The 27,728-nt window shown below is 45.1% G+C and overlaps 1 non-coding gene across 1 annotated transcript; it reads left to right on the forward strand.

Annotated features, from left to right (window-relative positions):
- Positions 1–7,334: 7,334 nt before the first annotated feature.
- On the forward strand, positions 7,335–7,409 carry Trnat-ggu (transfer RNA threonine (anticodon GGU)). The gene has a single exon. It is a non-coding gene; the product is annotated as a tRNA-Thr (tRNA).
- Positions 7,410–27,728: the final 20,319 nt, after the last annotated feature.

Consider the following 27,728-nt stretch of genomic DNA (forward strand, 5'->3'; position numbering starts at 1 on the left):
AGACAACAAGTGTCTGGCGCAGTTGTTAGATCGGCTACTGCTGCTGCAGAGGCAGGTTATCAAGATTTAAGTCAGTTTGAATGTGGTGTTATAGTCGGTGCACGAACGATGGGACACAGCTTCTCAGAGGTAGCGATAGTGGGGGCATTTTCCCTGACGATCGTTTCTCGGGTGTACCGTGAATATCAGGAATCTGGTAAAACATCACATATCCGACATCGCTGCGGCCGCAAAAAAATCCTGCAAGAACAGGACCAACGACGACTGAAGAGAATAGTTCAATGTGACAGAAGTGCAGCCCTTCCGCAAATTGCTGCCGAGGGCCCACTCGTATACTATTGATGACGGCGCGATACAAAGCTGGGCCCGTGAACACCGACATAGGACAGTTGATGACAGGAAACATTTTGTCTGGTAGGACGAGTCTCGTTTCAAATTGGCCCGTATCACTAACGTCGATTTGCAGCAGGGTTTTGGAACATACGCTGTATTCCAACTTTATGAAGTACCTCGAAGAAAACGATTTACTGACACATAGCACGGATTCAGAAAATATCGTTCTTGCGGAACACAACTAGCTCTTTATACTCATGAAGTAATGAGTCCTATCGACAGGGGATGCCAAATTGACTCCATATTTTTACATTTTCGGAGGGCTTTCGACGAATAGAGAAAAGTGTGAAGTTATTCACGTGAGTACTAAAAGAAATCCTCTGAATTTCGATTACGCGATGAGTCACACAAATCTGAAGGCTGTAAACTCAACTAAATACTTCCGAATTACAATTACAAACAACCTAAACTGGAACGATCACGTAGATAATTTTGTGGGTAGAGCAAACCAAAGACTGCGATTCATTGGCAGAAGGTGCAACAGATCTACTAAAGAGACTTATAAACTACACTTGTCCGCCCTATTCTGGAGTATTGCTGTGCAGTGTGGGATCCGTATCAGGTGGGACTGACGGATGATTTTGAAAAAGTTCAAAGAAGGGCGGCTCGTTTTGTATATCGCGAAATAGGGGAGACAGTGTCACAGATATGACACGTGAATTGTAGTAGCAGTCATTAAAACAAAGGCGCTTTTAGTTGCGACGGGATCTTCTCATGAAATTTCAATCAGCAGTTTTCTCCTCCGATTGCGAAAACATTCTGTTGGTAGCCACCTACATAAGTAGAAATGATCATCACGATAAAATAAGAGAAATCAGGGCTCGCACAGAAAAATTTAAGTGCTCGTTTTTCCCGCACGCCGTTCGAGACTGGAACGGTAGAGACACAGCTTGAAGGTGGTTCATTGAACCCTCTGCCATGCACTTAATTGTGAATAGCAGAGTAATCACATAGATGTAGATGAATTGAGCGGATGAATGTGTACGGGTATGGAGACAACCTCATGAATCCATGGACCCTGCATGTCAGCTGGGGACTGTTCAAGCTGATGGAGGCTCTGTGATGGTGTGGGGAGTGTGCAGTTGAAGTGATATGGGACCCCTGATACGTCTATATACGACTCTGATATGTCACACGTACGTAAGCATCCTGTCTGATCTCCTGCATCCATTCATGTCCATTGTGCATTCCGACGGACTCGGACAATTCCAGCAGGACACCCCACACGTCCAGAATTGCTACAGAGTGGCTCCAGGAACACTCTTCTGAGTTTAAACTTTTCCGCTGATCACCTAACTTCCCAGATATGACTGTTATTGAGCATATCTGGGATGCCTTGCAACGTGCTGTTCAGAAGAGATCTCCACTCCCTCGTACTCTTACAGATTTATGGACAGACCTGCAGGATTCATGGTGTCAGTTCCGTCCACCTCTACTTCAGACATTAGTCGAGTCCATACCATGTCGTGTTGCGGCACTTCTGTGTACTCGCCGAGGCGCTACCCGAAATTAGGCAGATGTACCAGTTTCTTTGGCTCTTCAGTGTATAATGCTGAGAGATGACTTCTCCGTCAGGTAAGACATCAGTCATGAAGGGACGCAGGTGATCCGCAACACAAATGATGTTTTCGATTACTAGCTCAGATCCCATGCAAGCCTGTGTAACAGATAAATTGATCTAGCTTTCTTACTTCTAAGTACCTACTCTTTTCCAAAATAAATGATGAGATAATGTGTCTTTATTGTTACCTGTAATACATACGTACCGTACACGAGTATAACTCAAAAGGAGTGCTTCTATGAATTACAATCCGTGTTGAATGAAATGATTCCATTTATGTCACAATCTGTATCGCGTCATGCGTATATAAGTTCGAATTGTAAATAATGCCAGAGATTCCGATCGACTACTTCATTGAAGGAATATTGCCCACCCCTCCAGATTGATTTCAAGTTCTTTGCTCTGTTCGTCTTTTGTCGATCAGGAAAGGGTAGTAACAACCGGGGAGGGAGGTCCACGTAATAAGCTTAAGTACGGTACGGCCGTACCAGACGAAACGCGGTTCTTGCGTGGCTGCGGTCAGCCGCATACGGAGCTGCGGGTAACGTAACAGCGGTTGTGCACACGGCTTTCACCGAGCGCGCAGTCGGCGTCTTGATGAGCAGGCTGTCTGCGCAAGCCACGACAGTTGGCAGGGCGGTTGTGCGTCGCGGATGTAAGGCGGAGTCGGACAGCTACTCCCTCTTCATCGCCGGAGACTTTAAGCCTGGAGCCCTGGCGATCAGCACACAGCTGGCCAGTTCGAATCCTGGCGGTAGCAGAAAGAGTGTTCGCCAGTACGGTTCCTGATCGTCAGGCTCTGTACCATCGTCCTGGTTTGGTTCCAGACCACTCCTCTGTGTCCCATTGAGTTACAGTGTACCTAACTTCTGAAGTTGGCTGTTATACTGCAACTTCTAATATTTAGTTACCTGTTTGTACAATTCAATTAATTTCGCGTTTTAGTCGCTGCAGTATTACTGCAAAGGTGCAGTTCTGTACATAGTATCGATTACGAACAAGTTACACGATCCAGTCACATTAATGTGACCACCGTTTATGTTCGACGTCCACGTGCAACAAACTGCTCACAGAGGGCAGGTGGCACCACTAGCAGTGGAGGGAAGTGAATAACAGTGGAGCCGTTGTCGTAATGCGGGAACGGAGTGATTTATGTGATGTCCCAAAGAGCATGTTCATCGGCTTTCGGGCCAAAGGTAGAAGCATTACCAAGACGATTAAATTTGTTAACGTTCGCGTGCCGCCGTGGTTAAAATATACCGCGGATGGGACAATGGCACTATTCGAAACCGCCAAGGCAACTGTGGTGCACCACGGGCAATACATGACAGGGGTGAACGATGGCTGCAGAGATGTACACCATACACATAGACATGCAACCGTTGAGCAACTGACAGCCCAAATGAACCAAGGGCCTACCAACACCGTCCCCTCAACGATCGTTCAGCGAACGTTGCTGCATTTGGGCCTCCACAGCAGGCGCCTGGTTCATGCGCCCTTGCTGACTGCTGTTCATGGAGGTCCACTGAGTGGAGACAGGTTCCCTTATGCTCCATCGGAGAGATGGCCGTTGGCGTGTACAGCCCTGCAACAATGCTCGAAAGGGTCGAGGCCGAAGGAGGGAGCATTATGGTCTGGGGAGTATTTTCGTGGCGTTCCCCGGGTGATCTCGTCATTCTGGGTCGCAAAATGGATCAACACATGTATCTATATTTGAGAAGCATCTACCACCACGACAATGCAACATGTCATACAGCTTCCAGTGTACGTGCATCGTTTGAAGAACACCAGGATGAGTTTACCCTACTTCCCTGGCCACAAAACGCCCCAGGATTAAACCCAGTCGAGTATTTATGGGAGAGGTCGATCGGGCTGTATGCACCATGGATCCTCAACCGAAAAACCTAGCGCAGCTTGAAACCTCCTCTTAGGAAAATTTATGAATTACTGTGCTGGTAAACCCTTACGTTATTTGATTTTCAAACAGCAGAGTAAAACTGAACGTACTCAGACCTTTATCTCTTTACTTATTCTGATCAACACTAAACTGACACACAATATTTTTAGCGCAACGCAGTCTGACATTTAATAATCCCTACAAAAGAATGGCCCTGATTAACAATAACCTATACCTTTCATGAAACACTTACCTCACAAAAATCTTCGTTACTCGAACTACTGCAATACACCGAGCGCCAATACTGCCAGCTAAATAAAAGATTCTAACTACTGAGGGCACTAACTACTGATAGGCATAGTTAGCAAATGAAAGATTTTGATAGAGAACAAACAATGTATTTACCTTGATAATGTTCGAAAGTCATTATATATATATATATATATATATATATATATATATATATATATATATATATATATATACTCCTGGAAATTGAAATAAGAACACCGTGAATTCATTGTCCCAGGAAGGGGAAACTTTATTGACACATTCCTGGGGTCAGATACATCACATGATCACACTGACAGAACCACAGGCACATAGACACAGGCAACAGAGCATGCGCAATGTCGGCACTAGTACAGTGTATATCCACCTTTCGCAGCAATGCAGGCTGCTATTCTCCCATGGAGACTATCGTAGAGATGCTGGATGTAGTCCTGTGGAACGGCTTGCCATGCCATTTCCACCTGGCGCCTCAGTTGGACCAGCGTTCGTGCTGGACGTGCAGACCGCGTGAGACGACGCTTCATCCAGTCCCAAACATGCTCAATGGGGGACAGATCCGGAGATCTTGCTGGCCAGGGTAGTTGACTTACACCTTCTAGAGCACGTTGGGTGGCCCGGGATACATGCGGACGTGCATTGTCCTGTTGGAACAGCAAGTTCCCTTGCCGGTCTAGGAATGGTAGAACGATGGGTTCGATGACGGTTTGGATGTACCGTGCACTATTCAGTGTACCCTCGACGATCACCAGTGGTGTACGGCCAGTGTAGGAGATCGCTCCCCACACCATGATGCCGGGTGTTGGCCCTGTGTGCCTCGGTCGTATGCAGTCCTGATTGTGGCGCTCACCTGCACGGCGCCAAACACGCATACGACCATCACTGCAACCAAGGCAGAAGCGACTCTCATCGCTGAAGACGACACGTCTCCATTCGTCCCTCCATTCACGCCTGTCGCGACACCACTGGAGGCGGGCTGCACGATGTTGGGGCGTGAGCGGAAGACGGCCTAACGGTGTGCGGGACCGTAGCCCAGCTTCATGGAGACGGTTGCGAATGGTCCTCGCCGATACCCCAGGAGCAACAGTGTCCCTAATTTGCTGGGAAGTGGCGGTGCGGTCCCCTACGGCACTGCGTAGGATCCTACGGTCTTGGCGTGCATCCGTGCGTCGCTGCGGTCCGGTCCCAGGTCGACGGGCACGTGCACCTTCCGCCGACCACTGGCGACAACATCGATGTACTGTGGAGAACTCACGCCCCACGTGTTGAGCAATTCGGCGGTACGTCCACCCGGCCTCCCGCATGCCCACTATACGCCCTCGCTCAAAGTCCGTCAACTGCACATACGGTTCACGTCCACGCTGTCGCGGCATGCTACCAGTGTTAAAGACTGCGATGGAGCTCCATATGCCACGGCAAACTGGCTGACACTGACGGCGGCGGTGCACAAATGCTGCGCAGCTAGCGCCATTCGACGGCCAACACAGGAACCGCGGTGTTGGCCGTCGAATGGCGCTAGCTGCGCAGCATTTGTGCACCGCCGCCGTCAGTGTCAGCCAGTTTGCCGTGGCATACGGAGCTCCATCGCAGTCTTTAACACTGGTAGCATGCCGCGACAGCGTGGACGTGAACCGTATGTGCAGTTGACGGACTTTGAGCGAGGGCGTATAGTGGGCATGCGGGAGGCCGGGTGGACGTACCGCCGAACTGCTCAACACGTGGGGCGTGAGGTCTCCACAGTACATCGATGTTGTCGCCAGTGGTCGGCGGAAGGTGCACGTGCCCGTCGACCTGGGACCGGACCGCAGCGACGCACGGATGCACGCCAAGACCGTAGGATCCTACGCAGTGCCGTAGGGGACCGCACCGCCACTTCCCAGCAAATTAGGGACACTGTTGCTCCTGGGGTATCGGCGAGGACCATTCGCAACCGTCTCCATGAAGCTGGGCTACGGTCCCGCACACCGTTAGGCCGTCTTCCGCTCACGCCCCAACATCGTGCAGCCCGCCTCCAGTGGTGTCGCGACAGGCGTGAATGGAGGGACGAATGGAGACGTGTCGTCTTCAGCGATGAGAGTCGCTTCTGCCTTGGTTGCAGTGATGGTCGTATGCGTGTTTGGCGCCGTGCAGGTGAGCGCCACAATCAGGACTGCATACGACCGAGGCACACAGGGCCAACACCCGGCATCATGGTGTGGGGAGCGATCTCCTACACTGGCCGTACACCACTGGTGATCGTCGAGGGGACACTGAATAGTGCACGGTACATCCAAACCGTCATCGAACCCATCGTTCTACCATTCCTAGACCGGCAAGGGAACTTGTTGTTCCAACAGGACAATGCACGTCCGCATGTATCCCGTGCCACCCAACGTGCTCTAGAAGGTGTAAGTCAACTACCCTGGCCAGGAAGATCTCCGGATCTGTCCCCCATTGAGCATGTTTGGGACTGGATGAAGCGTCGTCTCACGCGGTCTGCACGTCCAGCACGAACGCTGGTCCAACTGAGGCGCCAGGTGGAAATGGCATGGCAAGCCGTTCCACAGGACTACATCCAGCATCTCTACGATCGTCTCCATGGGAGAATAGCAGCCTGCATTGCTGCGAAAGGTGGATATACACTGTACTAGTGCCGACATTGTGCATGCTCTGTTGCCTGTGTCTATGTGCCTGTGGTTCTGTCAGTGTGATCATGTGATGTATCTGACCCCAGGAATGTGTCAATAAAGTTTCCCCTTCCTGGGACAATGAATTCACGGTGTTCTTATTTCAATTTCCTGGAGTGTAGATGTTTGCCCATCATACTCATTACTCGTGGCAGATTAATCTACCAAGTCCCGTACGAGATCGGGCATAGCGTGTGCGTTCGCACAAGAAGGTCAAAGGCCGGGAACCCATATTTTTAACTATATTTATATAGTTAAATATATTTATATAGTTAAATATATATATATATATTAACTATATAAATATAGTTAAAAATATGGGTTCCCGGCCTTTGACCTTCTTGTGCGAACGCACACGCTATGTCCGATCTCGTACGGGACTTGGTATATTAATCTGCCACGAGTAATGAGTATGATGGGCAAACATCTATTAGGCGTACTACGAATGTAGTGTTGTGGACATGTTGGGAATGTGGATCTCACGGGGAGCGTGCAAGGGATAAGTCCCTGCAGACGCACTATTCTCTGTGCCCGCGGTGGCTCAGATGGATAGAGCGTCTGCCAGGTAAGCAGGAGATCCCGGGTTCGAGTCCCGGTCGGGGCACACATTTTCAACATGTCCCCAATGAAGTGTATCAACGCCTGCTTGCAGCTAGGGTGTCTATTTAATTATCATTTCATTTCGAGCAAAGCTGCATGGTCATCGACGGTAACTGTTCTTTCGAGAACAGATACTATCGTCATATATTGATAATGATATTCTTTTAAATACCGATATATCGGATTCTCGAAATTTTTAAAAATATCGACAGCCCTAGTGGCTATCTGAGCGAGTCGATAAACCTACGTATGAGACCTAATTCCTCTCATTTTCTCGTTGTGGGTGTCTCGCGTTGTGAATGTGTGTAGAAGTAACATGTCTTGCGACTCTTCTTGGAACATACGCTCACGAAATTTCGACTGTAAACTTCTCCGTGATGAACAACGCGTCTCTTGTAGCGCCTGCTACTGGAGCTTTTCCAAACAACTCCGTAACGCTCTCGCGCTTATGAAACGACATCTTGACGAAACGTGCCCCTCTCTGTTGTATCTCCTCTATCTGTCTTATTAATCCAGCCTGACAGTGGTCTCAGACTGATGAACAGTGCTCAAGAATCGGTCTTACGATGGTTTTGTAAGCCACTTCTTTCATGGAGGTATTACATTTCCTTAAGATTCTTGCGATGAATTTCGGTCTGGAATTTATTTTCCCTACAGTTTTTATGTTGACATTCCACTTTACATCGTCCTGGACGGTTAGCCGTAGGCTTTTAACGGTTGTTAATGTTTCGCAGATATAATAATCGAACCATAATGGTTCTTTTCGCCCGATTAATCACGGTAAAGTATAGTTATTTAAGTTGAAGGTCAACGGCCAGTCCCTGGATGAATCACCGTTCCTCCATAGTATTGTTGCAACGGACTGCGCTAACGTATCCACATTCCTCGGAATAAGACTGATGCGAAAGTTCCACTATAAATCACTCCCACTGAATACCCTTTGAAGTTTTCGGTTGTGGCGCATTGCTCAACCATTATACAATTAAAAAGAATACAGTCTTATTGCCTGTCCGTTACATTAGATTTGTTAATATTTAAGGTCAGTTCTTTCGTAACAACCGTTCATCATTCGCAGTCCTTTTTGCGCAAAAAAGTTATGTGATATCCTTCTTTACAACTGCGTCACCAACGACAAGTTTCACACAGTTATTATTAGTATTACCTTCCGGATTTTTTCATTTACTGTGACTACAGATTTGAAACACTAGTATATCTTATATAATAAAAAATTAAGGATATACGTCTTATTAGGTTAGTATGTGGCAGTTTTTCAACTATTTCGATTGTATTGAAATTGATGAATTTTGACTAGTAGCCTGTAAGTGCTATTATTAACCAAATCAAAGTAGATTATGAAGAATTAACTATATTTTTAACAGTCTAGGGAGGAATCACGAGTGACGAATAAGAGACATATCGAAAAACACCTTAAGCGTAGCCATGAACAGCTTATAGAATGACCAAACAGGATAACTTCCTCGACGCATCTGAGTACAGTCAAAATACTTCAGGAAACACTTGGTCAGTTTTCCATACGCTAGGTTTATTCAGTTAAGAAAGGACTTCAGGGTTATTGTGTGAAATCTTATGAGACTTAACTGCTAAGGTCATCAGTCCCTAAGCTTACACACTACTTAACCTAAATTATCCTAGGGACAAACACACACACCCATGCCCGAGGGAGGACTCGAACCCCCGCCGGGACCAGCCGCACAGTCTATGACTGCAGCGCCACGGCTAATCCCTCGCGGCCTCAGGGCTATTATATCCGCCGTAATAAAAGGCGCAGGTAAATGAAAAGGAACAGATGGAAAAAAGTAAGTAAACTTTTTCTTATCTCGAAAGTAATCGCCATAGCTGTTTATACATTTATGCCACTCTGAGACAATACAGTCAATGCCTTCACGGAAAAATGTTTGCCATTGCCTACGGAATCATGATTGTACGCAGACGTGCACCTCTCCGTTCGAAGTAAATCGACGGCCAAGAATGTCTTTTTTCAGTCCTCAGTAAGTGTGGAAATGACGTGGGACGAGATCTGGACTGAATGGAGGATCCGTGAGGACTTCTCAGCGAAACGATTGCAGCGTAGTCGTACCAACCTTGACAACACATGGACGGCTCCACTTAATCTAGTACTCGAGTTAGACGTCGCACTACCATTTTTCATTTACGTAAGATACAAATTTTGATACAATGATGGTTGAGTTTTTTATGTAGTTGTTGGGGATTTCCTATGGTAAAGCACAAACTCATTGACTTCAGTGGACTGACAGAGCTGTTTCGCATCGATGCTGCACTACACAGAAAGTCAGCGCTGCGTTTAGTTTGAGACGTTTCTCCGAACACAAATCTCTCCTTAGAATTTCACATTTCGCTGCACACACGTAGCTCCTCGACTCGGCCTCTTATTCACTTAATGTGAAAGTTTCCGATTATGTAAAGCGATCATTATGATCCCACATCGTCATTTAGGCCGTGCGCCTTGCGCCGCTGTACTTCTATTGACAAACGTTGTCCGCAGTCTTTGAGAGACTGTTAACCAATAACGCCTCTACAGTCAGCGCCATAAAAATATCTGAATTTTTCTGACACTTCCAAATATTCATCTTTCCAAACAGTGGCTTTCTGTGCGCCTCCTGTATCGGTTTTATTTGTCGGTCGTCGATGTGACTGCACTGTCAAGTCACAGTATTTCATACAACGTCAGCAGCTGACAGTTTACAACCCGTATCGTTGATTACAAAGCAAGAATACAAGAGGACGGAGCCAACGTCTGTATTGGTGTCCGCAGAAATTTATACAAGAGGGAACAAGATTCAAACAATTTACGTCTCATCGGTTCAGTGATATTGAAGACGTGTTGTACTCCAGCAGTTAGACTGTACAAGAGATACACAAAACTCATTGTACATCAAAGCAGTGAAAGTTATTCTCTCAACAGAATTTTTTTCTTTTTTTTTTTCAAGTTAGTTAACTTTTCCCACAGGGCGCCACAGTGGGGTGGCTTGCGTGCCTCAGCTATACAGACAGCCTTACATTAGCCTTACAAAAAAAAAATAAAATAAAATAAACCACAGCGAGCGTGGAGTTTTCTTGCTTGGGAAAGCAAATAAAAGTGTCATTAATGAATATCTTCATAGTCAACTCCAAGCATTCACCGCGGGACACAAAGATATTGAGCATCTTTGGTGGAATTTAAAGGTATTATTCACCATGTGCTAGAGAAGTATGTGCCTAGCAAAAGTATAGAGGAGGGAAAGGATCCGCCTTGGTACAACAAACATATTAGGAAGTTGCTGAGAAAGCAGAGAATTTTGCACAGTCGTTTTAAACGTAGTCACTGCCCCGCTGAAAAACAGAAATTATGCGAAATGAAATCAGCTGTCAGAAGGACAATGACTCTTTTAACGAATTTGAAAGCAATATTTTATCTGCAGATTCTAAAAATAACCCTAAAAATTTTTGTTATACGTAAATCTATGAACGCTACAAATAATTCAATACCTTCTCTTGCTGACAGTACGGGTAATGTAACTGATGACGATAAACAGAAGGCCAAAATTCTAAACTTAGCTTTCAAAAACTCGTTTACGATAGAGGACTGCAGCACCATTCCCACTTTCAATTATCGAACATAGTGTTTAGTGTATCTGGGATTGTAAAACAGTTAAGATCCTTAGACGCCAGAAAGGCATCTGGCCCAGATGGTATCCCCGTATGATTTTATGTTGACTATGTTACAAATATAGCACCATTCTTATCCATCATCTATCAGAGATCACTGGAACGGCGGAAAGTTCCACGGGACTGGAAGAATGCCCAGGTCATAGCAATCTATAAAAAGGGTAGAAAATCGGATGCATATAATTACCGGCCAATTTCACTGACATAGATTTGTTGTAGAATCATGGAACATACTTTGTGTTCAGACATAATGACCTTTCTAGACTCTGAGAAGCTCATTTGCAGGAACCAGCACGGTTTTAGAACACAGCGGTCATGCGAGACACAGCTGGCCCTCTTTGTGCATGATGTAACCAGACTCTAGATACCGGCTCCCAGGTTGATGCCATATTTCTCGACTTTCGAAAGGCGTTCGACTCGGTTCCACACTGTCACTTGCTACAAAAAGTGCGCGCTTACAGTCTATCCAATGACATATGCGGCTGGATAGAAAGTTTTCTAACAGACAGGGAGCAGTATGTCGTCCTGAACGGGGTAACTTCAACAGAAACAAGAGTAACTTCAGGTGTGCCCCAGGGCAGTGTAATAGGTCCTCTGCTTTTTACGATTTACATTTATCTCTCAATATTAGTAAGTGTAATCTACTGCGTATAACAAGGTAAAAATCCCCATTAATGTATGAGTACAAAATGAATGATTAGTCTTTGGAAGCGGTAACATCAGTCAAGTATCTGGGTGTGGCTATTCCAAATGATCTCAAATGGAATGATCAGATTACACAAGTAACGGGTAAGGCGAACTCTAGATTGCGGTTTATTGGTAGAATCCTAAAGCGATGCAGTCTTTCAACAAAATAAATAGCTTACAATACGTTGGCTCGTCCAGTCTTGGAGTATTGTTCATCTGTGTGGAGCCCTTACCAGTTGGGTCTGATTCGGGAGATTGAGAAGGTCCAAAGAAGAGCGGCAAGATTCGTGACTGGTACATTTAGCCATCGTGAGAGCGTTGCATATCTCATAGAAAGTTTGAAGTGGGACACACTTGCAGATAGACGACACGCTATACAGAAGGGGCTGCTCTCTAAATTCCGAAATCCAATCTTCACCGAGGATGTAGAGCATATACTATTACCACCAACTTTCAAATCGCGTAATGATCATAATTCAAAGATAAGGGAAATAAGAGCTCATACTGTTGCGTTCAGACAGTCATTTTTCCCTCGCGCGATCCGCGAGTGGAACAGGGGGGGGGGGGGGGGGTAAATATGACTTTGGTGCGAATTGAGCCCTCCGCCACACACTGCTTGGTGGCTAGTGGATTATATATGTAGATGTAGGTATAACAACACATATAAGGTGTCTATGAGGGAAGCCAGTCAAACAATGCTTCTCAAAGAGCGGTAGCAGCCTTTTAAGTAGTTGTGGGGAGGACAGTCTTGATGATTGAATAGTCAAGCCTTGTAACATTCAGCCAATACGGCCGTGCTATGTAATAGTGCGTACGCCTGAAAGCAAGGGAAAAATACATTCGTTATATTCTCCGACGGCATGCAGCTGTAGTACATGATTTAATGATGATGACATCCTCTTGGGTCACATATCCTGGAAGACAGACTGTCTCCGATATGGATGTCCGTGTGTGCATGGGGGTGGGGGGAACTATTCATGACAGGAGGATTGCACCATCAGGACTGACAAAACTTTCTTTCTACGTGTCGGAACGTAAAATGTTGGCTTTTGCAGTCGGCTACATAGGTTAGAGAATTTAAAATACGAAATGAAAAGGCAAAAGTCAGGTACGGTTGGAAGTAGTTAAATCCGGTGGCAGAAAGAACATAACTTCTGGTAAGGCCACACAGCAGGGCAACCAACTCAGAATCAAATAGTAGTAATACAGGAGTTAGTCCGACAATCAATAGAAAACTAAGAATTCGGGTAAAAATACTGTGAACAGTAAAGTGACATTATTCTCGTAACCATGATATAAACAAAGCCATCATCTCTGCAGGTGAAGGAAAGATTGAAAGGATGCACGATGAAACAAAAACACGTTATTCATGTCGGTAAGGGAGAGGAACATTTAATTGTGATAGGGGACTGGAATCCGATAGCACGAAAAGGAACAGTAGGAAAATCTGTAAAATAACATGCACTGGGGGAAGCCGCTGTTTGAAATTTTGCATAGAGAACAATATTATCATTGGTAACAGTTGGTTTAAGAATCATAAACGGAGGTTGTACCCGTGAAAGTGACGTAGAGTACGAGAAACACTAGCAGACGCAGATCACATAAGCGTTATTGTGACACCGAGCAAAGAAGCGTCAAGCCACAAAACAGTAAACGTTGATTCTGTGGTTTTGCTCAAATGGGCTACCTTTAAACTTTGAAAAACGCAGTACACCCAATTATGTGCTGTCAAAAATATCCTCCTTCCTGTTAAACTGGTTTACAAACAAGAAATACACTACTGGCCATTAAAATTGCTACACCACGTAGATGACGTGCTACAGACGCGAAATTTAACCGACAGGAAGAAGATGCTGCGATATGCAAATGATTAGCTTTTCAGAGCATTCACACAACGTTGGCGCCGGTGGCGACACCTACAACGCGCTGACATGAGGAAAGTTTCCAACCGATTTCTCATACACAAAAAGCAGTTGACGGGCGTTGCCTGGTGAAACGTTGTTGTGATGCCTCGTGTAAGGAGGAGAAATGCTTACCATCACGTTTCCGACTTTGATAAATGTCGGATTGTAGCCTATCGCGATTGCGGTTTATCGTATTGCGACATTGCTGCTAGACATCTTATCCGCATGGCTGTAACGGATCGAGCAGCCACGTCTCGATCCCTCAGTCAACAGTTGGGGACGTTTCCAAGACAACAACCATCTGCACGAACAGTTCGACTACGTTTGCAGCAGCATGGACTATCAGCTCGGAGACCATGGCTGCGGTTACCCTTGACGCTGCATCACAGACAGGAGCGCCTGCGATGGTGTACTCAAAGACGAACCTGGGTGCACGAATGGTAAAACGTCATTTTTTCGGATGAATCAAGGTTCTGCTTACAGCATCATGATGGTCGCATCCGTGTTTGGCGACATCGCGGTGAACGCACATTGGAAGCGTGTATTCGTCATCGCCATACTGGCGTATCACCCGACGATATGGTATGGGGTGCCATTGGTTATACGTCTCGGTCACCTCTCGTTCGCACTGAAAATGTTCGACTGCTGCCATGGCCAGCACATTCTCCAGATCTCTCACCAAATGAAAACGTCTGGTCAATGGTGGCCGAGCAACTGGCTCGTCACAATATGCCAGTCACTACTCTTGATGAACTGTGGTATCGTGTTGAAGCTGCATGGGCAGCTGTACCTGTACACGCCATCCAAGCTCTGTTTGACTCAATGCCCAGGCGTATCAAGGCCGTTATTATGGCCAGAGGTGGTTGTTCAGGGTACTGATTTCTCTGGATCTATGCACCCGAATTGCGTGAAAATGTATTCACATGTCAGTTCTAGTATAATATATTTGTCCAATGAATACCCGTTTATCATCTGCATTTCTTCTTGGTGTAGCAATTTTAATGGCCAGTAGTGTAATTAACAGGGTAGAAAAATGTAAGTTCTTAACTGTGCACATTTACGAAAACTTAGACTGGGAACACTATACAGCAGACCTGCTTCAACGTTTGGGTTCGGCTACTTTTACCTTAAGAATAATTACTGACTTTGGAGATATAAAAGTCAGTAAGTTAACATGCTCTACATATTTTTAACCACTGACGTCTTATGGGATAATAGTCTGGGTAACTCCTCGCTTAGGCAAAAAGTGTTCATTGCACAAAAGAAAGTCGTTGGAATTATGTGTAGAAATTCACACTTAACATGTTGCAGGCATATCTTTAAGCAAAGGGGAATACTAACCACACCCTCAAATTACATTTAATCACTTGTGAAATATTTTATCAACAATAACAATCCAGGTAAGTAAGGGTCAGTGACAGTCACAATTACAAAGCTCAAAGCAACTGTGATCATCATTACCCTTTAATGAATATGACTTTCCACGGAAAGATATGATACACGCACTTATAAAACTCTCTGACAATTTATCCATTGAAATAAAATGTCTAACAAACAGCAGAAGTGTTTTCAAACATAGATTAAAGAGCTTTCTCCTGAACTACTCCTTCTATACTATAGAGTAATTCTTGACTGGAGATAACCAGACGTTAAAAAATTGTAAATGGCCAGCATGCCATTTAGATGTATGTAAGTGTTCCATGTTTGTTCTGCTGCTATGTTCCTCATTACAACGTTTATCGTAAATCCGAACTGTGGAACAAGTAACACAACAACTAACTAACTAACTAAAAAGTTTCAGAAAGACTTCATACTGGTAGGATAACAAAATAACTTACCAAAAAGTTTAAAAAAATGGCCCTAAGCACTATGGGACTTAACATCTGTGGTCATCAGTGCCCTAGACTTAGAACTACTTAAACCTAATTAACCTAAGGACAGCACACACATCCATGCCCGAGGCAGGATCCGAACTTGCGATCGTAGCAGTAGCACGGTTCCAGACTGAAGCACCTAGAACCGCTTGGCCACAGCGGCCGGCTAAAAAGTTTCAGAAAGGCCACATAATGGTAAGACACAAATTTAGAAACCGGATTTTTAAAGTCTAAAATATTTGCAGTGTCATACGTGGACTCTGACCATAATTTAGTGGTTACGTACTATAGAAACTGCGAAAAGATTAGACGTGGATAAATTAAAAGAATTAGAAGTTGTTGACAGTATCAAAGGGAGCATTCGGCTACAGTTGAGCGAAACAGGAGAAATGAATACAAGGTAAGACGAACGGGTAGGACAGACAAATTAAATAGTAAAAGTAGCAGATGATCAAACTGGCGATAGGATAACGTCTAGTGGAAATCCTTCGAGAAAACACAAGATGTTACATTTAACTGACGCAAGAAGAAGACACAAAAATGCAGCAAATGAAATAGATATAATGGAAGGCACGATTATAAATATTAGATTGACAAAGTGCAAAATGGAAAAGCAGGAATGGCTAGAGGAGAAACATAAGAGCGCAGTAGAATTAAAACTGGTGGTACTCCAGGAATTACATTAGGAAGTGAGAAACTAAAATTAGTAGGTGAGTTTTGTTGTTGGTGCAACAAACTAAATGGCCGAAGTAGAGAGGATATAATAAGCAGGTTGGCAATAGGAATAAAAATGTTTATGTAAAGGAGAAATTTGTTGACATCGAACATTAATTTAAGTGATAAAAAGTATTTTCTAGAGGTATTCTCGCTTACAAAACTTCATAGGTAATCAGATTAATGGATTTACTGCAATACTTTCAAATCTTTTGTTTTTTAAGGTTAACTGTCGTAATAAAATCTGAATAAAAATGATTTGAGAACTACATGTTTTTGGTTGTTTGGCCTTTGTGGACCCAGGAGAGCATTATGTGAGAATGTGCGAAACCTTCCAAAACAACCTCCAAATGGAAATGAAAATTAAAAAACCTCCAGTCGTCTCTTTTGTATTTTTGTATTAAATAAATTAAATGCAAAAGTGACGGCTGCAGGAGTTTTGTCATCTCATGCTGAACGGCCGAAGTCGTTGAAACCAACCACTACCAGAACGGACGTACAAAGAACCCCCAAACTGGTCGGTGGAACCGACTCTTACAGCACGAGTCTTCACGACCAAAGATATGTCTCATCGTTCTACGGCCAGAACCGTATAAAATCGTTGGATTGGATAATCCTGAATCCCACTAGGTGGGTAGTAGCGGTCACAAACGTCACAGCTTCGCGGGAGACCATTTCTGTTATTTAATATGATTATGAAAATATTTGTTTTCAGACATTTTGAGAGTAGCATTTGGCCTGAGTGTATTTTCAAAATTGTCAGCTGTACTATAGCCACCCAGTTCAATTTTTAAACCTTCTGACTGGGGTCAGGATTACCAAGATACTGTTTTCAGACGTTTTCGATGTCAGAACGTTCCGGCGCTTGATACGTTTCTATGTTGATGCAAGACCTTGAAGAACAACATAAAATAGCAAGCACTGAGGAGGAAACTGTTCATGCTTTAATCATCGATGTATTCTGTTTAGTGCAAACCTTAAGAGAGGTACCGCGAACATTCGGAGGTCTCTCAAAGAAAATTTTACACATTTTGAATGAACATGGTGTTGCAGTGATAGATCATATTTGACAGATATTTCTGCCCCTGTATCAAGGACACCGAACATGCGTTGCGCGAAAGCATAACATCGGTATTCACTATGTAATCAAAAGTATCCGGAGACCTGGTTGAAAATGACTTACAAGTTCGTGGCACCCTCCATCGTTAATGCTTGAATTCAATATGGTGTTGGCCCACCCTTAGCCTTGAGGACAGCTTCCACTCACTCACAATTAAGATAATAATTTGTTTAAAAAAGCGGATGTGTCGCAAGACATCAACTGAATTGTGGTGTCAGGTTTTATTTCAACACTTGCTTCTGAAAGTCTAATGGCCACAGGGCAGCAAATCCTTCATGAAGGCCGGGCGGGCCGACTCGGTGAATTTCGCCACTTTCTACGTGCCTGGAGACTGCCGGGCCATATCCACGTTACACAACCAGCGGAGAGTGTAAGGCGAGGCTCGCCCTCCGCCCCCGGTTTCCGGCCGTGCAGCTCGCGGTTACGAGCCGCCACCTCACAGCACGCCAACCACCAACCAAGAGTCCAAGTACTGACTGTTACACTAGTCAGGAGCTCAGATGGCAAGGCAGTACTAAGCAAGGAAGGGAAAGCTGAAAAGTGCAAAGAATGTACAGGAGGGCTGTCAGGCGAAGTGAGTGTGAAGGCAGTACTATAGGAAGGGAAGAAGTATTGCATGAAGAAGAGATAGGAGATTTGGTACTACAGGGAGGATGTGTGACAAAGTACTAAAAGAAAAAAGTCGAACCAAGGCACATGGAGCAGTCAACGTATCCACAACCATCCTTGCGAAAATTTGTCCTATATGTAGATGTAGATGACACCTAGTATGCAAGATTTATGAGATCAATTATTTGCAAAAGAATGGAAATACTGCTACCGACTTCGAGAAAGGTCAGTTTGAGAGCCGGAGGAACGTAATAATATACTTCGTAACGCTGAACGTAGATTTAAAAAACGGCTAATCCACATTTACAGAATTTTTAGATTTAGAGAATGCTTTTGATACTGTTTGAAATTCTGAAGCTATAAGGGATAAAATACATGGAGTAAAAAGATTTCTACAACGTGTGCACAAATCAAATTGCAGATGTAAGAGTCGAAGGAAATGAACAGCAGCAGTCGTTGAAAATGGAATGAGAGTTGCAGCCTATCCTCGATATCACTCATTCTGTACACTGAACAAGCAGTAAGGAAAACCAAAGAGAAATTTGGTAATGCAATTTAAGACTGAAGGAAAAGAAATGAGTGCCTTTCCGGTTTTCCGATGAGACTGTAATTTTTTCAGAGAAGACAAAAGATTTGGAAAATCAGTCGACCGGAATAGATAGTGTCTTAAAACATGTTACAAGCAGAATGTCAACAAAAACCTAGTGTAGTGAAAAATAATTGAATTAAATCAGGACATGGTGAGGGAATTACATTAGGAAAAGAGAGACTAAAAGTATTAGCTGAGTTTCGCTATTTGGGTAACAAGGTAACTGACGTCGAACGAAGTACAGAGGACATAAAATTCAGCCTAACTATAGAAAGAAAAGCGTTCCAGAAAATGAGAGATTTGTTAACAGCGAATATAAATTTAAGTGTTAGGAAGTCTCTTCCGTAGAATGGACTCAGTCGGAAGTGAAACATGGACGATAAACAGTACAGACGACAAGACAGTAGAAGCTTTTGAAATGTGGTGCTACAGAAGAAAGCTCAAAGTTAGACGGATAGATCAGATAACTGATGAGGTAGTGCTAAATTGAGTTGGAAAGAAACGAAATTTGTGACACAACGAGACTGAAACAGGGCATAGGCATTAAGAATTCTTCAGTTTGGTATGGAGAAAAGTTTCTGTGTGTGTGTGTGTGTGTGTGTGTGTGTGTGTGTGTGTGTGTGAATTCCGAAGGTCATTGGTCCCTAGACTTACACACTACTTAAACTAACTTACGCTAAAGACCACACACACTCCCATGCCCGAGGGAGGACTCGAACATCCGACGAGAGCGGCCGCCCGATTCGTGACATGGCGCCTCTAACCGCACGGCCACTCCGCTCGGCCCTGACCTCTGTAACGACGCCCACATCTAAACTAAAATTCACGAGGCAGTTATAGCAACAACGAATACCGAAGTACAAGGGGCTACTAAAACAAGTAGAAGAATAGACAAAGAAGCAGTAGTATCATATCTCAATGGCGAAATTGAAAATTTTAACTTAGGATGTAGAGAAACTATGGCTCAAATTTAAAAGAATTGTTGACCATGCACTGCGTAGAGCACTTAATGATGGTATACAGTACCTGTAATGAAACTTCTAAAGAAACAGATACCATTGCGTAACTAGTATAAAACAAAGTGTAAGATTGTAGATAGAGAGAAAGAGAGTAACGTGTGAAGCCTTCAATGACTACCGTAGCAAAATACTGCCGAAACATCTACCGATCTATCAGTGCAGGCACACAATTGTATCGGACCTTGCACTGAAATACAGTAGGGCTGCAAACGAAGAGAAATAATGGACAGGCTACGTTACTCTGTAATGTGCGGCATATCGAGATATGGGTCGGACGACAGACGTGACCGTGTGGTGTATGAAATGAATTTTATTTATTTATTTATTTATTTATTTGCTAAAGAGGCTGCAGCAAGTTATCATGGATCGGTAGTCGTCGTTAGACGTAGAAGTGACTTCGGATGTGCCACGGAGAAGTGTTGCGTCCCTTGCTATTCATAATAACTTCAGAGTTTTCACATATTTAGTGAGTTAGTTAGTTGCATGTTACGTCGATCATTTGAACAATTCTTTCATCGTATGCAGTGCGACTGAGATCCAATTGTAAATGCTGCCTGTTCGCAGTTTCCCTATCCTTTCACTATGGGCTATGGGCTGGCTGGTTGGTTAATTTGGGGTAAGGGACCAAACAGCGAGGTCATCGGTCCCATGATCTAGGATGACAGAAATTAGGAAAAACACAAACAACATAGTCCACTCAAGGAGAAGAAATAACGTGCAGACAAAGAGGGAAAAGGGACATAGGGCATCGGGAAGAGGGCAGAATGGTAGCAGGAAGGTGAAGACGGGGAGAGCAGGGGTTCCCCAGAAAAGAGTGGGCGGTGGGGCACCAGCAACACCTCCAACTCGTCCTGATACCCATGCCATACTATTATCACGACACAACGGGGGTAACATCAGGGGAAGAAGACGCAAGAAAAGGGGAAACAAAACAGCACATCAGACAAAATATAGGGAAAAGGCAGGGAGAATCTGGCCGGTATAGAAGCAAGGTCAAGGCCTCCATAACCAACTTCTCAACTGAGCGACTCAAGTGCGACAGAGTAATTCAAGGACTTTTACCTGAGAGTACAAACCACTTTCGCGAAGAAAACCAACGACAGGCGTTTCCATGCAAGGAAGATGGGAGGGCATATTTAGCGCAAAGAACCAAAAGGAAGGCAGTCCAACAAAATATGGACCACTGTGGGTGCAATTGCGCAACTACAAAGGTGGAGGGAGGAGGGGGTGGCTCATTGTGTAGTAAAAGGCTATGGGTGAAAGTAGTATGACCAGTACAAAGACAGCAGAGGATGGTAGATTCCTGCTGGGAGAGGCAGAGGGAAGAATACCACATGGTGGGAGTCTCCTTGATGGTGCGGAGTTTATTAGACAGGGGGAGTAGCCTCCCAAGAGTCAGCCCACGACTGAGCAAAAAGGGATTTGATGTAAAGCGGAAAATCCGCCCCCAGAGAGGTCACTGAGAATGTGGGGTAGGTGGTCGCCCCCAGCTAGATACCTACATAGCCATGAACCCAAAACAGCGAGAGGGTCGTGGATGGACCACTCATTGAGTCAGTACATAACAAAACTTGGATGAATGAGGACCATTTAATAAAATAGAGGGCCTGATAGATGGCCGTCAGTTCCACAGCAAAGACCCCACATGTGACAGGCACGAGATGGTGTTCTGTGCCAACAAAAAATGTGATGGAATATACCATATGATCAGCGGATTTAGAGCCATTGGTGTAAGAATAAATTGCATCCTAAGACACCGACAAGGGCGTTCAGAACAACGGAACACCATTGGAGCAATGGAGGCTTTTGATCCCTGGAAAAGATTTATCCAAATCCGTGGCCAAGGAACTAACCAAGGGGGTAGGGGTGGTCAGGAGAGAATGTGGGGAAAGGGACAAGGAGGGGAGATGGAATGCACAGCAGAGAGAAGCGAGGCGGGCAGTGGGTGGGCGATGACCTGAAGCTGCGAAAAGAATAGAACAGGAGATGAGTGGATAGTGATGGCATAGGAAACCAGGATCTGGGACTGCTGAATCGGAAGGGGAGGGATCCCAGCATCAATCAGAAGACAACTGACAGGGCTAGTGCGAAAGGCACCAATGACTAAGTGGATACCTCTACAGCAAACTGGATCCAAGAGGACCAGTGTGGAAGAGGCAGCCAATCCACAAACTTGAAAATGGTTCAAATGGCTCTGAGCACTATGCGACTTAAATTCTGAGGTCATCAGTCGCCTAGAACTTAGAACTACTTAAACCTAACTAACCTAAGGACATCACACACATCCATGCCCGAGGCAGGATTCGAACCTGCGACCGTAGCGGTCGTTCGGCTCCAGACTGTAGCGCCTAGAACCGCACGGCCACTCAGGCCGGCCACAAACTTGACAACCGTAGTCCAGGTGGGACAAAACAAAAGTCAGAGAACGGTCAAACGATCTGCACCCCAAGAGGTATGGGCAAGGAAGTGAAGAAAATTGAGTTTACGAAACCAGCCAACCTTCATATGACAGATATGGGGCAACCAAGTAGGCTTGTTGTCAATAAGAAGACCCAACTGAGGGACCACGGTCAGGTGTTGGGTGTCGAGGCAGAGATTCGGATCAGGCGACAGAAATGCACCACCCTCAACTTAAGGGGAGAGAACTGAAAACCGTGCACGAGTGTCATTGTGGAAGTGCGCCAGATGGCACCCTGCAGCTGTCGTTCCACAGAGGCCACCGAGTGGAAGCTAGACCAAATACAGGTATCATCCACTTTTAGAACAGGTCTGACTAATGGTCCGGCAGAGGCTGAAGTCCATTAATTGCGATTAGAAAAAGGATACATATTACAGAGCCCTGTGCAACGCCATTCTCCTGGATATGTGGAGAGCTGAGAACAATGCCAACCCAAACTCTGAGCAACCAGTGCGACAGAAGCTGGCGAATAAAAATCGGGTGGGGGCCCCGAAGACCACACATGAACAAGAGCATCATCAGAACATACAGTTTAAAGTTGTCTAACAGCATTAAAGATTGCCTTTTGTGTTGGCTGACAGCTCTAAAGATTAATCATCATCATTTACTACAGTATTTTAGACGTACTTTAAACGTAAGTTTAGGTACTGTAGTATAACCACATTAATCTTTAGAGCTGTCAGCCAACTTCAAATGTAATCTTTAATGTTGTCAGCCAACATTAAACTGTATATTCAGATGATGCTCTTGGTCATTTGAAGAGTGAACCGATCAATAAAAAATACAAAATGCGACTTGCTGTTTTGAAAAACTCATTTGTAACAGTCGCTCACCCTGCAGGCAATGTTGGCTCCCGGTAAACTTATACTCTTGTACTCTTGTTTCTTCTTTTCTTTCTTTTAAGCTGGGCAACCTGGTAAGCATGCAGAGTTTCGGTCGTGACAATTTACACACAGGTGGTGGAACACAGGGGCTCCTCTCATCGAGTGGGTGTCCACAGTACATCGGGAAGACAAATGCTCGAAACGCAAGCACCGAAAGCATCTAATGGGTGGCAGATGTACAAATAACACAAAACCTTGACTTTCTCTGGACGGGTTATCTCCATCAAAAGCAATAACAAAGGCGCTGGTATCGGTGCAATTCTCCTTGCGACCTTTCTGCGTACGTCATTCAAAATGAACATTTCAGATTAGCCCTAATTTTGTTGTCAGTTTGAAGGATAAAGTCCCGATAAAAATGACTCACCTGACTCCATTCAGAGACTGCTGAGGTGTAGTAGACACCAGGACTTTGCCAAGCAGATTGCAGATTGGGCAGCAGAAGAAGCTCTGATCAACAGGAAACCTGGCTGCATCTTACCTCACCAAACATGCCTTCGATATTTTCCCAAAAGTAGGGACTTTGTTCCCCATCCATCCTAGTACAGGCCAGGTAGCGGGGACAGTGTTTCATTCTAAGCCAGGTGGCTCTCCTCCCAGGGTGTAGCAGCGAAAGGAAAGGCCACAGGGTCATAAAAAGCAGCATTCAGTGATCCATTACCATTCGAAGAAATAGCCATAGGAGAATGGCCGGATTTTTGGAGCTTTATACGCGTCATGAGCAAAGCATCCGCCCTGATAAGAGGCTAACCCCATGGGCACCAGCTAGCCACAGGAAGGGCTGTCTGGTACAGCTGCCATTGCTGGGATTCTGATTCTCCGGAATGACAAGCAACCACTTCTAGGCATACATGGGGAGGCAACAGCTCAGGTATCAGAAGTGTGATCCCTGTGCTGCCAGGGGGCTCAGCCAGATGCAATACATAACAGCCCACCACATGGCCTGGCTACAAGTGCTGGTGACCTAGCAGGGAGTAGGGGGGCTAAAGCGAGAAAGGAAGAGGGGAAGAAAGGGGGAGATGTAGCCACGCTGCGGACACTACAGAGTGAGTTCTTCCCCAAATGGCTCACATTATAGACAGAAAACTCAGAAGTGGGAGTCAAACTCCAAAGGGAGACCAATACCGCCAAAAAAGGAAGAAAGAGAAACAGCAATGGGAAACAAAACCGCACGGAATACAGAAAAACAGGCAGATAGCCAGGTCCACATATGGACACCGAGTGAAGGGGAAAAGGGGGCACCGAGGACACAGCGAGGATGAAGGGGGATGCGGAAGTAAATGCAGCCCGGGAAGGAAGGAAGAGCTGCAATAGTTCAGACCCCCTTGGGCGCCATGCACAAACTCACGAAAGAACTGTGTGCCCCCTGTGGGAGTGGGGGAGGTGAGGCTGGATGAGGGGAAAATGTGTAACTAGGCTGAGCGCTATGGCACTCATAACAGGGCATTTGCTCACTAGCCGAATTCTTGGCCACCCCTGATTTAAATAATTATTATTCTCGTGTTCAGTACGTAAATGGAACGAGACGTAGCCCTAATAACTTGTATTACGGGATGTACCCTCTGCCATGCGCTTCACAGTGGTTTTCAGAGTATGGAACTATCAAATTTTGAAGTCTCAAACGTCTGTGATGCAGACTGAAGTGACGAGTGAAAATTTGTACAAAGTCTGGGATTCGAACCCAGGTCTGCTGCTCAGTAGACAGTAACCACTACGCTACTCTGACACTATGGCTTTTCACAACTGCACACACTGTCCTCCCTGCTCAATCCAGATTCGCATTCACGCCTCAACCCACTTGGTATTCCCCCTAAACTCGAACAGCATTGGAGAAGCTCTCCAACCGTACTGGAATAGCACATCAGCATCGAACGAAACGAGGAAACCCAGGCGTTGGTGCTTTAATAAAATGAGACTATATCGTTCCATTTATGAGCACGAGATCCAGGTTGGAATCCCTGCCTTGGTACGAACTTTCATTCGTCACATCAGGTTGCATATATATCACAGTTGTCAGAGACTAAAAAAGGTCTCTGGAAGCATATAGTTTCATCGGATGAAAGCACCTATGCCTGGGTTTCAGGCAGGATCCCCTGTTTCGTTCACTGTTGAGGTGCTATTCCACTATAGTTGGAGAGTCTTTGCAATGCTGTTAGAGTTTAGGGGGAATACCAAGTGGTTTGAGGTGTGAATGGAAATCTGTATTGAGGAGGGAGGCGTGCTAGGGTAGTCTGTGCAGTTCTACAAAGCCTCTGTGCCCGTGTGGCGTAGTTGTTAGTGCATCTGCCTAGTAATCAGGAGTCGGAGGTTCGAAACCTGGACTCGGTACAAATTTTAATTCGTCGCTTCACTCAGCATATACACATTTCGGAGCATGGATGAAGATGTTGGTGTTGGTGTGGATGTAGAAATCTCATCAAATCATCGGAAACCTCCTAAACTTTGCCGCATTTCGCGTTTCTTCATGAAGACATCCCTTGGAGCAATAACAGTCCGCTCCATGCGAAACATGATGTCACCGAGTAGCTCAGCAGGAACACGCCACCGGGCACGTCCAACTACCACGTGACATTTGAGACTCAGTGAGCGTGACTCGTCGTCTGCAAGAAGCGGCTCGCGGGATCCAGATGCACGACCTCCCTTGTGAAACGACTCCTAGTCGCGAGCTGGCGCGGGACACGTTTCGGCAGTCTCTATTTTGTTTTTTCCCTTGTCGCTGCAAACTCGACTGAAGAAGTCAGAGAGAATAAGCGGCTAGCATTTGTGCAGCACCTCTCATTGCTTAACTAACAATTCAAGCGTGCCATTTTCTGCTCTAATTGTATCATCTGTCTTTTGGAGCCAGAAAATCAACGACAATTTGCAGTGGAAAATAGTCTCAGCGCAGAGGCGCGATCCTAAACGATCTCTGCAGCAGTAAGCGTATTAGACAAGTAAATCAGTCATCCCCAAGAGAGGTCACGCCAGTAATGTTCAACACCGCCTCTACGCCTTATAATGGCGTCGATTCGGCGAGGAAGAGAGCATAAAATCGATGAGTAAGGACGCATTTTCGATCCCGAAACACTGTCGCCATAACTTTTTTCCTTGCAAGAATTTGTTTGGCTTTTTCTGGTTTTACGATATTGCAGAGCCTGTGTTACTCTGATTACGATGCAAAGTTCCTTTGGACATGCGTGGCAAAGGAGCCGTTACGGAACACATCAAATGAATTCGCAACTGCGAATAAGGACCACCATCAGTAGTAGAATGAAACGACGACAGGGAAAATTGGTGCTGGACTGGAACCCGGATTTCCTGCGTATCACGAGCGGTCGCCTTACCATTGGGCTACCCGAGCACGACTTTTGGCCAGAAACAAACTTGCATATGTCATCAATCCTGTCTTCAACCTGCACTCGTACATTCATTGTGTATCTTCCAGCCCAGAGGAGACATTTTAATTGAAAGTCGCTTGCCGGTGTCGGCGGATAAATACGATTTTGCAGTGTCTGTGTCGCAGTGTCTGTATTGTGGAGCATGCATCTCAAAAGGAACATTTCATCGTACTTGTCAGCAACACAGGCACTGCATATCATACAGGTTGGTCTGATCGTTCTTCATCCGGCATTAAAAATGGTGTACCATTTTCGAACTGGACTTTCATTCATGCCATTTACATAATCGTGGGACATCTTTCAGTAAATTTCGACAGGGCGGTCATTTTTGGCATTTAGAATCAGTATTACACTACGAACTTCAAAATTGGTGAGATTGTTAATTTTGTCATGTAGTTCTGAATCACACAAATAGACAGTGAATTGTGAACTATCGTTCCTGCTCGCTGTTATCGTCGCATTGGCGTCAACGATTGAGAAGGTCCACGACACGGCGGCAGGGATGTGGTGGTGTGGGATGAGGTCGGAAGGGGGGGAAATTGCGACGCTCGTCAGATCGGTGCGTTCTCTACGTTTAGAATAACCCTGGTAGCAACCATAATTAGAATAATGATATTCCTTCTCTTAAATTTGTGGCGAGGTGCAATAAGGAATTATGATGAAATTACCATTTATTTATCGACAAATTCAAGCACCCAACACAAATACAGTGTGCATTATTGAAAGTAGATACAACGCGATATGACTTCACTGCGATATTCACGTATACAATGTACATTTCTACGATAAGGAATCGTAATGAAATAAACGTTTATTTACCGAAACACACATGCGGATCGTAAATAGACTATCTAATGAAAAGTATCTGCACACTTACTAGTGGTCTTTAATATGTAATGTGTCCACCATCAGCCTCTGTGGCAGCTTCAGCTCTACTGGAGACGCTTTCAGCGAGGTATCTGAGTGTCAGTGGATGAACCGCTGTCCATTCTTCCTCGAGGGATGAAACGAGAGAAGTAGGTGATTCCTGACGCTGGGGTCTGAAGTGAAGTCTATTCTCTAACTCCTCCCAGTGGGTTCAATTCGGGACTCCGGCCAGGCCAATGTGTTTTAGGAATGGTATTGTCCACAAACCATCGATTCACAGGTGCCGCTTTCTCTAAAGTGTGTTTTATATTTAATGTGTTCTTAAGCGCAATAGGACGACCACACCCCTAACTACAAAAACACCCCGATACCGTAACATCTCTGTACCTCACCGTTTACACTTCACATGACGGCAGGTAAAGTTCTCCAGGCATTCCCAAACCCAGATCTTTCCATCGGATTGGCGAGCACTGTACCCCATACGTTTTACCTCACTACGCCAGCCATTATGCTGGCCGCATTGCTGGTACCAGTTTC

The sequence above is a fragment of the Schistocerca nitens genome, chromosome 4 (genome assembly GCF_023898315.1).
Source record: "Schistocerca nitens isolate TAMUIC-IGC-003100 chromosome 4, iqSchNite1.1, whole genome shotgun sequence".
Classification (NCBI taxonomy): Eukaryota; Metazoa; Arthropoda; class Insecta; order Orthoptera; family Acrididae; genus Schistocerca; species Schistocerca nitens.